This window comes from Suricata suricatta, chromosome 17 (assembly GCF_006229205.1).
Source record: "Suricata suricatta isolate VVHF042 chromosome 17, meerkat_22Aug2017_6uvM2_HiC, whole genome shotgun sequence".
NCBI classification, from domain to species: Eukaryota; Metazoa; Chordata; class Mammalia; order Carnivora; family Herpestidae; genus Suricata; species Suricata suricatta.
The window spans coordinates 18,972,731-18,985,523 of NC_043716.1; the positions used below are offsets into that span (position 1 = coordinate 18,972,731).

Sequence of the window (12,793 nt, forward strand, 5' to 3'; positions counted from 1 at the left end):
CCCCCCCCCCCCCCCGCTCCGGCTCCCGCGGTTTCCCTGCGGGACACGGCCCCGCCGCTGCGCCGGGGACCCGCCTGCCGCCGGAGCCCCCTCCCCGCGGCTGGTGCAGTGCCCGGGACACGGTGTTTTCCCGCAGAGGCGGCCGCGTCACAGCAGTGACTCCCCCTCCCCTCCCACTCACGACCTGCGGGCTCTCTGAGCCCGGGGAACGAGCGGGCGCCGCAGAATCCCCGGAACCCGGCAGCGCCGACCGGTCTGGCGACCCCCTTCTTCGCTTCCGGATTAGCTCCCTCCCTGCACCTGCCCTGTCGCGACACTGATTGAAATTCTAGCCGGCCCCCGGCCCCGAACCCGGCTGGAGGAGAGAGAGGGGGAGTACTGGGAGCCCGGGAGTCCCAGACCGAGTAGGTGCCCGCGACGGTCCCCCGGGCGAATATTGGGTGGAGGGGGCTTCCCCAGAGGGCTTCCCTGCCATCTGCCGCCCGAGAGTCTCCTTCCCTCCGGTCTGGGGAGCCATCGGCGGAGCCCGCGCCGGGGAGTCCTGGGTACTGGAATTTCCTAAGCTACTCCCCGCCGAGGTTAGCCTGCAGACAGAGGCGAAAAACTGGGCAGACGCTCTGCCTTGCCCTAGCCCTCTCTCAGAATGGGGAAATGGAGGTGAAGCCTGGCCCCCCAACCTACGAAACCTAAGCCGGAGAGTCTGAATGAATGTGCCCCAGGGGAGTTTAACATCTTTCCTTCCCTCTGGCTCCCGCGGTTAAACCTCTCACCTGCTTCTGGCCCCAAAGCCCTGTGCTCCCGACTCTCACGTACTCACCAATTAGACTCAGCCTTGGAAGGGACTGCTTAGATTTCAGTGCTTTCCAGAGACCCCTCCTGCCAAACTGCAGGCAAAATGTTAGCGTTTATGCAGGCTGAGTTCTCCTGAGTAGGGGTCTCTGGCCCCTACCAGGTTGGGACTGTTGCAGCAGGTCTGATGGGATTGCACCCACCATTCCCAGGTGTGGGAGTAGACATGGCCACAAGCTTTAGACGTAAGTTATTAGAGAGGCCCTTGGGCAGAATTGGATGCCTTTATTTAGTCATTGAGAATCACCCTTGTTCTGTTTACCCCTTCTGCCTGTCTCCAAGTGGGGGACACCTCCCCCACCTCCCCAGTCTGAGTTCCCTCCCTTTGCTTAGTGCAGTTGGGGAGCTCTGCCCGTTTCCCCTGGTGTCTTGTGGCGGGTCCCTGAGACTGGACAGCAACTGGGAGGCAATGTCCGAAATCTCAGGGGGCTAGAGAGTCCTTGGTGATAAGTGTGTATTTCTCTCTCTCCTCTTTCTCTTGTGCATGGCATCCCTCTCTACCAGCACTGGAAAGTCCTGTTTGATCAGGTACGTGAGCAGTTAAATCCCCCCACTTCCTTCCAGCCCTCCCCACAATCAGTCTCCCTGCCTGCGTGGGCTTCCCCAGCTCTGCACTCCTGAGATGGTGACGTGGGGTGGGGGCGTGGCTTAGTGCATCTCTGAACACTGCTCTCCAGGTTTCAGGAGTAGGCGGTGGGCTCCCCCGAGAGATCCTTTCCTCCCTCCTTCTCCTAACTCCGCCTCAGCAGAGCTGGGTTTAAACCACATAGAAATTGGACAATAGGTATCGAAACCCTAGGACACTCTCTTTACACCAGGGGAGATTGCAATTGGGGCTGGGGAGGTGGGGGAAGGGCTTGGGTCAACATCCCCTCTCCTACCTCCACCTTCCAAGATCCATGTGGCTACTACTGAAGTCAAATCTCTGGCATCTTTGGAGAGTGACTCACAGTATGGGCTCTCTTGAAAGCTGATTCTAACTTTGCGGCACAGATGAGAGAGTTAGGGGAAATCGTATGTGATTGTTTACAGCATCTCACGTCTAGGTGTGGGGGATGGATTTGGAAATGCCAACTTTGGAATCCATTGATGGACATTTGACCTTCACGAGGAAAATGTTTCTTCTTTGCTGGGTACTCCGGTGGGAAGCTTTTGTGTATTTCCCTCTTCATTCCTCGATGCAGAGGAGAGGAGGCAAGAGGTGTCCCAGTGCAGGGGGAATAGGGAACACTGTCATCTCCCAGTAAGCACGGTTGTGCCACAAAGGTTGTGCAACTTTAAGAGCCCTGTTTGGTCGGGCCAAAGGGAACCTACTGGATTGGAGAAGGAGATGGAGCTTTAAAAGTAGCTAGGACCAGACCTTGCCCTGTTGCACACAGGGAAAGCTTTGGGAAGTTTTTTTTTTTAGCAGGGATCCAACCAGTGCTCTGGAAAGGTTCTGCGTGATTGTGGAATGGAGGTGAGGTGGGTTGCAGGCATGAGGGAAACTAGTCAGGGACCTGCTGCAGTGAATGGACTTGGAGGATGACCGTAAGAACGGAAAGGAAGAGGGACATGGCAGTGGGGGGTTGGAAGACCTTACTGCCCCTGAGTCATGAGTGAAGCACAGAGGTAAAACTTTGGGACTCTGAAGCTGGGAGGAAAAAGGGAAAGTCAGGGTGGTGGTTGGCTGTTGGCAAAAATGACAGCTTTGGTTTCAGACAAGTTCAGTTCAGGGAACCCACTAAATGCAGGTGCCCAAATGGACGGAGACATGGAGTGACAGCTGGAAGTCATGGCAGGCCTGGGGTGGGGCTTGGGGGTGTCCTCCACATTCGCATGGGGCCTGGCCGCGGTCTGGGGAGCGTCCAGCAGCTCCCGTCCCAGTGGGCTGGCGCCTCTCTCCCTCTGCTCCCACACGCCACCCACTCTCCCTCGGTTCCTAAGAGCACAGCAGCTGCTGGCCTGCCGCCCTGAGGCAGGAGGGGCCGCCTGCTGCCACCGATGCTAAGACCAGCAAGCTGTCAGCCCTTCACACCTCCTGCCGGATTTAGAATCAGAACCTAGAACAAAGTGTTTTCATTTTTTTTCCCCCTCTGTGTCTCTTTCTCATTCGATTGGGTTTCTATGTGTGTGTTTACATTTTAAAAGGAACTGTTTGGGTGAATGGAGGAAAACTTTCAGTAGGAAGAATTTGGAGCAAGAGGGGAGAGGATGGGCTGGGAGCAAAGAGAATGTGTAGTGACTAATCGCAGGTGGTCTGTGAAATCCATTTTCTCCTACTGGAGGGAGGTCCCTAGTGTCACAACTGAGCATCCCCCTACTTCTGGGAAGGCCCACCCAGAAACCCTTCCAGACAGACAAAATTAATTCTAGGAAAGAAACTCCCAGACGTACTCTGGGCAATACATTTTTTTTTTCACAGTAATTTCTTCTGCATCCCTTACGTGACATTAGAAGCCCATTTCTGTTGCCTTCCTTCCTGGGGATGCTTTGTGTTTAAGGAGAGCCGCTCCTGGGCAGGGCTGGACCTCTGGCAGGTTTCCTCTGTGCTCCTTTCCCCCTACTTTGTGAAGCTGCCCCTGAGGCCATTCCCCCACAGGACCTGGAGAGTAGGCAGGAAGCTTCACAAAAGGATGTGGAACTTCAGGATGCTAGGTTCTTCAGACAAGGGAAGGTTTTCCCCTTGCTTCTTCCTGTGGACTTGCTTGAAGATAGGACTTGAGAGTTGGTAAACTTGGTGCACTAGGAAAGAATGTGTGACTGGGGGTTGAGGCAGTCCTGTCACCATCTCATATAGAACTAGCCCTGGAGCACCTGGATGGCTCGGTGGGTTGAGCATCCGACTCTGGATTTCAGCTCAGGTCATGATCCCAGGGTTGAGGGATCAAGCCCCACGTTGGGCTCCTTGCTGAACGTAGAGCCTGCTTAAGATTCTCCCTCTACCCCTCTCTTCCACTTGTGCTCAATCTCTCTCTTCCTCTCTCTCAAATTGAAAAAAAGAGAAAGAGAGAGACAGCCCTAACCAGTCGAACTGTGGTGGGTGGGGCAGGGCACAGGACACCTGTCAGACCCCTGCAAGCTGGTGTGCTCACCCTTCAGAGGTCAGTGGGGTGGGAGGCTGGCCCCAGTCCGTCCTCTTTTCCCTCCTGGGTTGAGGAAATACCAGTGGTCACCCAGTTTCAAACTGGGACCTGCTGTCTGGTTCTTCGGCACATAGAGTAGCTTTGACCCAGCATGAAGCTAATTAAGCCCCAAGGACTAGATGCTGTGCCATTCGCCTGTTGGTCCTTTATGGTCACCCTCCCACTAAATGGCCAGGATGCCTTTTGTAGGAGTTCAAAGGAAAGAAAACAGGTGACCCCCTCCCTTGGAGGTTTACCTACCCCAGCAGGTGTTCTGGGAATTTGTCAAGTGGGAGACTAGCATGTCATCCCTCCTCACCCCACCCCGACCTCTTCCGTACGGGTCCTGGAAGTTCTGGAAGGCAGGACATCGGAGGTCATCACTCCAACCCCTAGACGTTCCGTATGCTTTGTTTCCTATTACACTTCTGCTGGTGGAATTGTCTTCTCATATACTCGGGATCTTAATGGTTTTCCTAAATATTAGATTTCAAAGTGACCTAAATATGAAACTGTTGTTATAGGGCAATATCATGGTATAAAGTGTCTTATTTTTCTATAGTTGGATCAGTTGAGCTTTTTCTTCATAATTACTCCTGTTGCTTTGGACCCAAGACAGTCTTCATCCATCTGTATTTATTTTATTTATTTCTTTCTTAAAAGTTTATTTGGGGGTGCCTGGGTGGCTCAGTCGGTTAAGTGTCCGACTTCAGCTCAGGTCATGATCTCATGGTTTGTGGTTTGGGCCCCGAGCTGGGCTCTGTGCTGATAGGGTCGTGCCTGCCTTGGATTCTCTCTCCCTCTCTCTCTCTCTGCCCCTCCCCTGCTGATTTTCTCTCTCCCTCTCTTTCTCAAATAAATCAATAAACTTTTTTTATTTTATGGTTTTTTTTAAACATTTATATATTTTTGAGAAGGAGACAGAGTGTGAGCAGGGGAGGGGCAGAGAACGAGGGAGACACAGAACCTGAAGCAGGCTCCAAGTTGGCAGCACAGAGCCCAGTGCAGTGCTTGAACTCATGAACTGTGGCATCATGACCTGAGGTGAAGCTGGACGCTTAACCAACTGAGCCACCCAGGTGCCCCAATAAACATTTTTTTATAAATTCATTTATTTATTTACATAAGCAATCTCTACACTCAACATGCGGTTTGAACTCACAACCTTGAGACCAAGAGTCACTCGCTCTTCAAAACCAGCCAGGTACTCCAGTCTTCATTCCCTCTTTAGATCTTATGAATATGCACTTCTATTTTCTACTACTTTTTCTGTGACTAAAAAAATTAATCCTTTACTCCATCCAGACCTTTTTCCTATCCAGTGATGCCAGCATCGCTTACTAAGAAATACTTCCTTTAGGGGCTCCTGGGTGGCTCAGTTGGTTAAGCCTCCGACTTCAGCTCAGGTCAGATCTCATGTTCGTGGGTTCGAGCCCCGCGTCAGGCTCTGTGCTGACAGCTCAGAGCCTGGAGCCTGCTTCTGATTCTGTGTCTCCCTCTCTCTCTTCCCCTCCCCACTCATGCTCTGTCTCTCTGTCTCAAAAATAAATAAAACATTAAAAAAAAAGAAATACTTCCTTTAGGCATTGTTTGGAAAATCTTATCACTTGGTAAATTTTTATATGTGGTTGGGCTTTTTTTTTTTAACATTTATTTTTGAGAGAGAAAGAGAGAGAGAGACAGAATGTGAGTGGGGAAGGGGCAGAGAGAGAGAAACACAGAATCTGAAGCCAGGTCCAGGCTCTGAGCTGTCAGGACAGAGCCCAGGAGGGGCTTGACCCTAAGAATCTCAAGGTCACGACCTGACCCGAAGTCAGACGCTTAACTGATCCAGCGACCCAAGAATCTCGGGTTTATTCTTTATGTCTCATCTATTCCGCTGATATTTGTAACTGCACAGGTAATGTACCCTTCAGTCCTTGCTTTATATTGTTCCATTGGTTCCCTCCTGGCTCCCTGTTTTCAGGTTATGCTTGGAAAGTCTCACTCTCAGTCCCTTCCTGAACCCCAGGGAAGTGCCCTCAGGGATCCAAGGTCAAAGAGTGAGTCAGTGCCAGATAGAGGACCTATAAAGGGCTTCCAGGCTGGGAAAACCATTTCTGGGTTCACCCTCCTTTTTAACTGTTATATTCAGTTTTGAGAAACAGAGAGAGAGTCCGCGTGGGGAAGGGGCAGACAACGAGGCAGACACAGAATCCAAAGAAGGCTCCAGGCCCTGAGCTGTCAGCACAGAGCCTGACGCGGGACTCGAACTGACAAACTGCATGATCACGACCTCAGCCAAAGTCGGACGCCTAACCGACTGAGCCACCCAGGTGCCCCAAACAAGGACAGTAATCTTGAACTCCAGGGGCAACTGTAGGAAATTAAATGAAAATGGAAACTCTTCACAATGCCAGATACCCAGTGGATATTCGAAAACTGTCTCTTGACAGGGACTCAGACTTTACTGGAAGAAGCCTAGGGCTGCTTCTGAGATCCAGGCCCCCGCCAGGAAGGCAGTGGCCTCCCTAAACCAGCCCTTCCCAATCTGGACTCCTCGAAAGAGAGCCACTTCCAAGTCCAGAGGACTGTTTTGCTTGCTTTCCCCAAGCATCTCCCTTGCTCAGCCCCCTTTTGTCCAGCGTGGGGTCTTCCCTGGGCCTGACTCTAAAGCCTACCTCATTTGCAATTCTCCTGCAAGCTGGCTTAAGTTCTGGGAGTTGAAAAGAGGTTCACATGAGGCTAGTGAATGGATTAGTGAGGGGCCACAGAGAAAACACCTGCCCCGAAGACAGGGCATTGATGGCGGCCTGCGGAACACATGATTAGCCGGCAGAAGGAGGTTCCCAGAGAAGGACAAAGCCGTGCATTTGACGGGAGCCCTTGCTCAGGCTCTGTACCTCCAACCCTGTTACCGGCTGGCCTCCCGGGCCCTTGAGGCTGTGGAAGTCCCTCCACTGCAAAGCCAGCTTTCCTACCCTGCTCCTGTCCCGGTGACTCTGGCAGCCATGCTGAATCAACCCTTGTACCCCTGACTGCTCAAAGAAGTACATTTGAGAGCAACTGAGCAGCTGGGGCCAGGGGATCCGAGATAGTTTGCGGCCTGCCACATAACAGGCGAACGATACGTCGGGCTCCAGGTCTGCATGCGTTGTCTCAGGTTCAGATGTCCCCTCCACGAGCAGGCCCTGACTGTGGGGCTGCCTCACTCAGGCTGGCCTCTCTGGGGCCGCTACCACATCAAGGACCCTAGGTCAGTAGAAGGTTGGTGGAAGCATCGTGTCCAATCTGCACAGTTTGCAAATAGAGCAACAGAGATCAGCGACCTTCTGAGATCGCTTGGTGCAGTCCTATCAGAGCTGGGACTAGAGCCCAGCTCTGCTCCCCTCTGACCCACGTTCCCACCACCAGGCCATGCAGTCTTCCATTTGCTTACTTGGCATCCTGAGTGACTAGGGCAGCGGAGAGGACACATATCTGGCTCCAGTCCCAGTTCTGCTCCCAGCTGTGTGGCGATGGGCAAGCCGGGCACCCGCTCCAAACCTCAGTTTTCTCACCTGTAAGCTGCCTAGAACAATACCCTTCCCTCAGGGTTGTTGTGAGGCTCATGGGAGAGTGCGTGTGTAGTACTTAGGACAGTATGTCGTGAGCCCCTGATAAACATGGTGGTTGTATCCTGTTACTGGGATGTAAGGAGATGGACCCTGTTTTCATTTCAAAACAACATCTGACACGTGAGGGTGACTGGTGTTGAATCAGTATTCAGACCCCCCAGGACTCAGGTGGGATTCCTCCTACCCTGTCAAGCTGGCTTCAGGGCAGAAGCTGGACATCCACATTCCTCTCGAACTTTCCACAGGGAAAGAAGAGAAGCTTTGGGACAAAGGCTGGCTGGGGCAGGGATGATGCCCAAGTGTCCCCTCTGGTCACTGGCTGGCTGCCTGCATGGCTGAGGTGACCACAGCCCAGAGTCAGCCTCCTTTGCCTCGTGGCCCACTGTGAGAATAGGCCACTCTTCTGTCCTTGGGTATCTTGAGTTGTGAACACCTAGCAGGAGCCACCGCCTCCACCCCACCAGCTTCCCTGAAGAATGTTACAAGTTTGAGTTGGTAAATACTTCTTTGAGAGAGCAGATGTTGAGTGCCTACTGCATGCATCTATCTCCTCATCTCATTTTGATCTCTCAGCAGCCCTATGAGGTGTGTGTTGCTAGACCCTCCTTACAGAGGACGAAACTGAGGCTTGAGGGGCCCCCGCCAAGGAAGGTCCTCTGTGGAAGGGGTTGCATGTGTTTGTCCACAAAGTGGTTTCTGAAACAGGGTGGATGGACCCAGGAGGCGGAGGAGCTTGGTGACTCTTTATCCTACCTTTTCCTAGCTCCCCGCCCCCACTCTCCTCCTTCTCTCTGGGTCTCTCAACCTTCTCTTTTTCTGGGGAATGAGGGACCCAAGGGACCCTTTGGTGGCTTCTAGGAGCAGCAGGAGGAAATGGGTTTAGGCTAAATGGAGCAGATGTAAGCCCCTGCCCCCACCCAATCCCACTGCACTGACCCCACCCCACCTTGCTTGTGACCTGTGACAGCCCCCCTTCCCCTCCTGGATGCCTGCCTTTGTGGCCTATGCTGTGACTCAGCGTCAGTCCCTAGGCGGCTGTGATGGCTGTGCCTGGATGAGTCAGCATGGGCATTATGTCTGCTCCTGGGGACCCAAGGGACTTGCCTCTGAGTCATACCCCCCAGCTGCCCCCCAGAGGCTCCAAGGCCTTTTTTAGGGGGGCTCTGAAAAAGAAGCAGGGTCTTCCAAGGGGCTTTCAGGGTGGAAAGAGGACAAAGCCTGGAGGAAAAGGTGCCCCCACCCCTCACTGTCCTCCTAACCCCAGCGTCCTGCACCCCAGGGAGAGTCTGGGAGTGCTTCCCCTCCAGCCCAGGTGTTGGGAGCCTTGGCTGATTTCTGGAAACATGCCTGTTATCCAGCGACTCAGCCTGGATTCAGGCCAGGATGGCCACTTCTCTGCTGAGGGAAGGGTGTTCTAGCTCCCTAGCCAACCTCAGAGCCCTGTTCAGCTGTGTGATTCGTGGAGAGGAGGATTGCTCAGGAGTCCGGCTTGGAGCTTCTGGGAGAAGCCTCTTGAGAGAGATGAGCTGCCTTCCCCCAGACCCCTCCCATGGCAGCTGACAGAGCAGACATAATACGGCCGGGAATCCTCATAGCACAGAACCTTCTCCAGCTGTCAGACACCTGGCTGGCCGAAACCCAAAAGAGCTCAAGGGTTTCTCCTGCCTCCATGTGGGAAGACCCAAGGACAGGAGGGTCAGAACCTGGTTTTTGGGAACTGGTCTCTCTTCTTCCCAAGGAGGTTTAAGGTCCGAAAGTCCACTCCAGCCCCAGCTTGAGCAACCCAAGTGGTGTCCTGCTTCACTCCCTGGGGGGAGCCTCTGGGCAAGCCGTTTATCTCTGTGGGTTGATGTGAGAAGAAAAGTAATAAAAGATTTGTGAAAATCAGCATTTCAGAGCTAGGGGGAGAAGTCAGGGGAATGGTATGAGCTGGCTTTCTCTATGGGGAAAATTAGCATCCTCATTTGCGAGGAAGAGAGAGCTGCTACTCCCATAACCTCACCTCCTAACCTCAGCAGCTGCAGGCCTGGACCTAATTTATGGGGCAGTAAACATCCATAATGGGCCAGACTTGCCTGGGGGGCTGTGGCTGTTGGGTGGGGACAGCTCTGCTGAGCCACATCCCCTGGGTAGCCTGGTTAATTGTGTAAGGACCCAGCAGATGAGCCTTGGTAACCACCCCCAAAGTGAGGAGGGGCAGCTGTTCTTACTCCCCCCTGCCCGCCCCACACGCATGCCATGTGATCATTTCCCAGGGCTCCTTCTGTCTTGAAGGACAGCGAGGGTACACTGGGGCCAGGGATGGGAGCCTTCCTTAGATTCCAGGTCCCGGAGGTTTTCACCTGAATGGCACCCCAGGTGCTGCCTTTGGGGTCCTCCAAGGTGACCGCACCCTTCCCTGAGATCTTGGGCCTCTCTAGATCAAGGAGAGGGAGAGGGTCGTCCTAGGAGCAAGAAGGAAATCCGAGTGCTGGGGACAGGGACCAGACGTGTAATTGTCCTGGAAATGCAGTTTGTACAATTCACACATACATGATAGAAAATAAGCGTGTGTGCGCCTTTCTTCTTTCTCTGATGCTTCACTGCTGCTGGGTAAACTCCGAAACCTTGGCCTGGCTCCTCAGCCGACGGGAGGAGCTGGGGGGGTGGGCTCTGGGGGTTGGGGAGCGGGTGGAGGTGGGGGAGGAGAGTGGCGCCGCTGTCCTGGGTGCTGAACAGGCAGATCCTGGCTCCTGCAAGGCTTGTCTCTGGGAGATGTCCCTTAGGCCAGTTTCTGATTCTTCAGTCTTTTCCTGGCGACACCCCCCTCAACTCTTGGGTTGTGGCCTGGGTCCCACAGATTTCTAACTGCTGGGAGCCTTCAGACAAAGTGTCAGTTGAATTGAGGGCCTTTGCTACTCAGGAAATGGAGGTCACGGCTGGTTTGCAACCATGGACGGAGGGTCAGGTTCCACAAAAGGGAGAAATGACTCTGTGGTGGACTCATGTGTTTTTCCTGAAGGGTGTTCCATGTAGTGTTGGTATGAAAAATATGGTGCTCAAAAGTCCAGTAGGTTTGGGAAATGCTGAGCTGAACAAAATCAGGTCTCTACACTGTGAGACCTTGCAGGGCCTTGCATATGGTTTTATGCATCAGGCCCTTCCAAAAGTATTTCCCAAACTTATGAGACCTCAGAACCCTTATTTTAGACACCATCTTTGGCCTGATGTTTCACAAAACCCTGAGCCAGAGGGTATATTTCACACCCAAGACGGCACAGAGAAAGGCAGGGCTAGGCTGGAGCAGGTTCCCACGGAGGAACCCAGAACTGTTCCTGTCTTGACCGCTAACTTACACTGTGACCTTCGGCTAATTTCTTTTGCTCTCTGCACCTGTGCTTCCTTGTCCAGGAAGTGAGGCGTGTGTGCCTGGCATGTATTCGATCCTTGGTAAATATTTGTGAAATGAACAAAGGAGAGGATTTGACCTGGGTCTCCCACACTTTTCTAAAAAATTTTTTAATGTTTTATTTATTTTTGAGACAGAGAGAGACAGAGCATGAGAGGGGGAGGGGCAGAGAGACAGGAAGACACAGAATCTGAAGTAGGCTCCAGGCTCTGAGCTGTCAGCACAGAGCCCGATGCGGGGTTCGAACCCATGCACGTGAGATCATGACCTGTGCCAAAGTCGGAGGTTTAACCAACTGAGCCACCCAGGCGTCCCTCCCACACTTTTTTTAGCCAGTCTGTCCTAATGATGGGAGAGTGCAGGCTCTGGGCCCCTCTACCCGGAAACCCTCTGCACCAACCACGGGCTGTTCAAACTTGGCCAACTCAGCTCCCCACATGCTTGGATTCTCTCCCCTGTAAGATGGAGCTCATGATAGTATCTGCCTCAGAGGGTTGTTGTGAGGGTTAACGGGGTGACTATATATAAGTCATCATCCAAATTGGGATCATTTTGAGGGTGAAAGGGGCACTGGTAAAAATCATGCTCAGACAATAGGTATAAACCTACGGACTGTCTAAGGCAAACCAGGATGTAGGGTGACCTCAGGTGGTGCCTGGTACCTAGCAGCTGTTCTACATACGTAGCTTCGGTTGTGTTGTTCAGCCGAATGCTAGGCAGAAGGCCAGGACAAGAAACACTCAGAATGGGGGTGTGGAGCGCCCTCTCAGGGCCTCAGAGCCCCTAAGTTTCTGCAGAGCAGTTTGAGAACCACAGAGATTCCTTTCAGCTCTCCTGGGCCGTAAGTTGTGATCGCCTGGCCTGCTGCCCCTCTCCGCACTGTCCTCGATCCCCCTGACAGCAGAGACCTCACCCCCTCCATGTGAGCTGCTTCATCCTGATCCCAAATTTCCCATCAGCCCTTTGACTGAGCAAAGATAGAAGACTGGCTGCCTTTCTGTGCTGTGTGGGTTGTGGATTTCTCTTTCTCCAAGCCCCATTTGCATATGGTTTGCTTATATGTGCAGCAGTGGGGATGGACCCCCTTACATCACCCTGAGAAGGGAGAGTTCCTGCCATGTGACTGGAAGAGAAACCAAGGCAGTGTGGTTAGTGATCTGCCCAAGATAGCACAGCAGGTGGGGAAGGGCTCCTTTTGAAACTCCTCCTACTCCCTGCCCCAAAGATGGGGAAGGAGCCCTAGGTGGTAAAGGATGTGATTCTCAGGCTCTTTTCCCAGCCTCGGTCATCAGTGCCCCAGGAAGGGGTCAAGGGCGGAGATGGGGTATGTGACAGAGCGTGTGTGGGGCCCCAGACTGGGGAAAACTGGCATCCTGGGGGATTAAGGGGCCAGAGGGCTGGGTGCTGCTAGGATTAAATGTCCCTGAGGAGCCTCTGGCAGCTTTTTCCAAGGCAGAGTGGGTGGGCGGGGAGCCTGTGGGAGGGTCAGCCCTCGCTCTGTGCCTTTTTCCCCCCCTGCCGCCAGCGTCTCCACTCAGGCTGAATGTGGACTTGGCCTGCCCCCTCCCTCCACAGTGCGGGGCCGCATTCAGGAGGCAGCTGCCAGGATGCTCCTGACTCCTGGCGCCCTGCTGGACCCCTGCCTCAACCCTTTCACAGCCACTGCCCCCCCACACCACCCCTACCTGGCCTCCCTCGGGCACCGGGAACTCCCCCAGCCAGACCTCATCCAGAAGGTGACCCACTGCTAACAGTGAATGAGTCCAGGGCATGGGGCATGTGGTAGAGGGAAGCTTTGGGGTCCTCAGTACATTATTAACAAGGAAAATTGCATTTGTAGGGTTTATTTTCCCCAA

At 53.5% G+C, this 12,793-nt stretch overlaps 1 protein-coding gene and 1 long non-coding RNA gene across 5 annotated transcripts in view; one reads left to right on the plus strand and one right to left on the minus strand.

Moving 5' to 3' along the window:
* Nucleotides 1-332: 332 nt before the first annotated feature.
* RHBDL3 (rhomboid like 3) overlaps nucleotides 333-12,793 on the plus strand; it is a 45,519-nt gene continuing 33,058 nt past the window's right edge. For both annotated transcript variants that reach the window (XM_029927278.1, XM_029927279.1), the window contains exons 1-2: nucleotides 333-404; nucleotides 1,354-1,377. The gene's annotated coding sequence lies outside the window, so the exon portion shown is untranslated. The remainder of the gene's footprint in view (nucleotides 405-1,353; nucleotides 1,378-12,793) is intronic.
* On the minus strand, nucleotides 3,233-8,457 carry LOC115281779. Of its 3 annotated transcripts, none has more exons than XR_003904399.1 (4): nucleotides 8,303-8,457; nucleotides 7,734-7,884; nucleotides 7,372-7,503; nucleotides 3,233-3,573 (listed from the first exon to the last, which is right to left on the minus strand). It is a non-coding gene; the product is annotated as an uncharacterized LOC115281779 (long non-coding RNA). The 3 variants fall into 3 exon arrangements; XR_003904398.1 differs by having other exon boundaries at nucleotides 7,734-7,931; XR_003904397.1 differs by lacking the exon at nucleotides 8,303-8,457 and having other exon boundaries at nucleotides 7,734-8,259.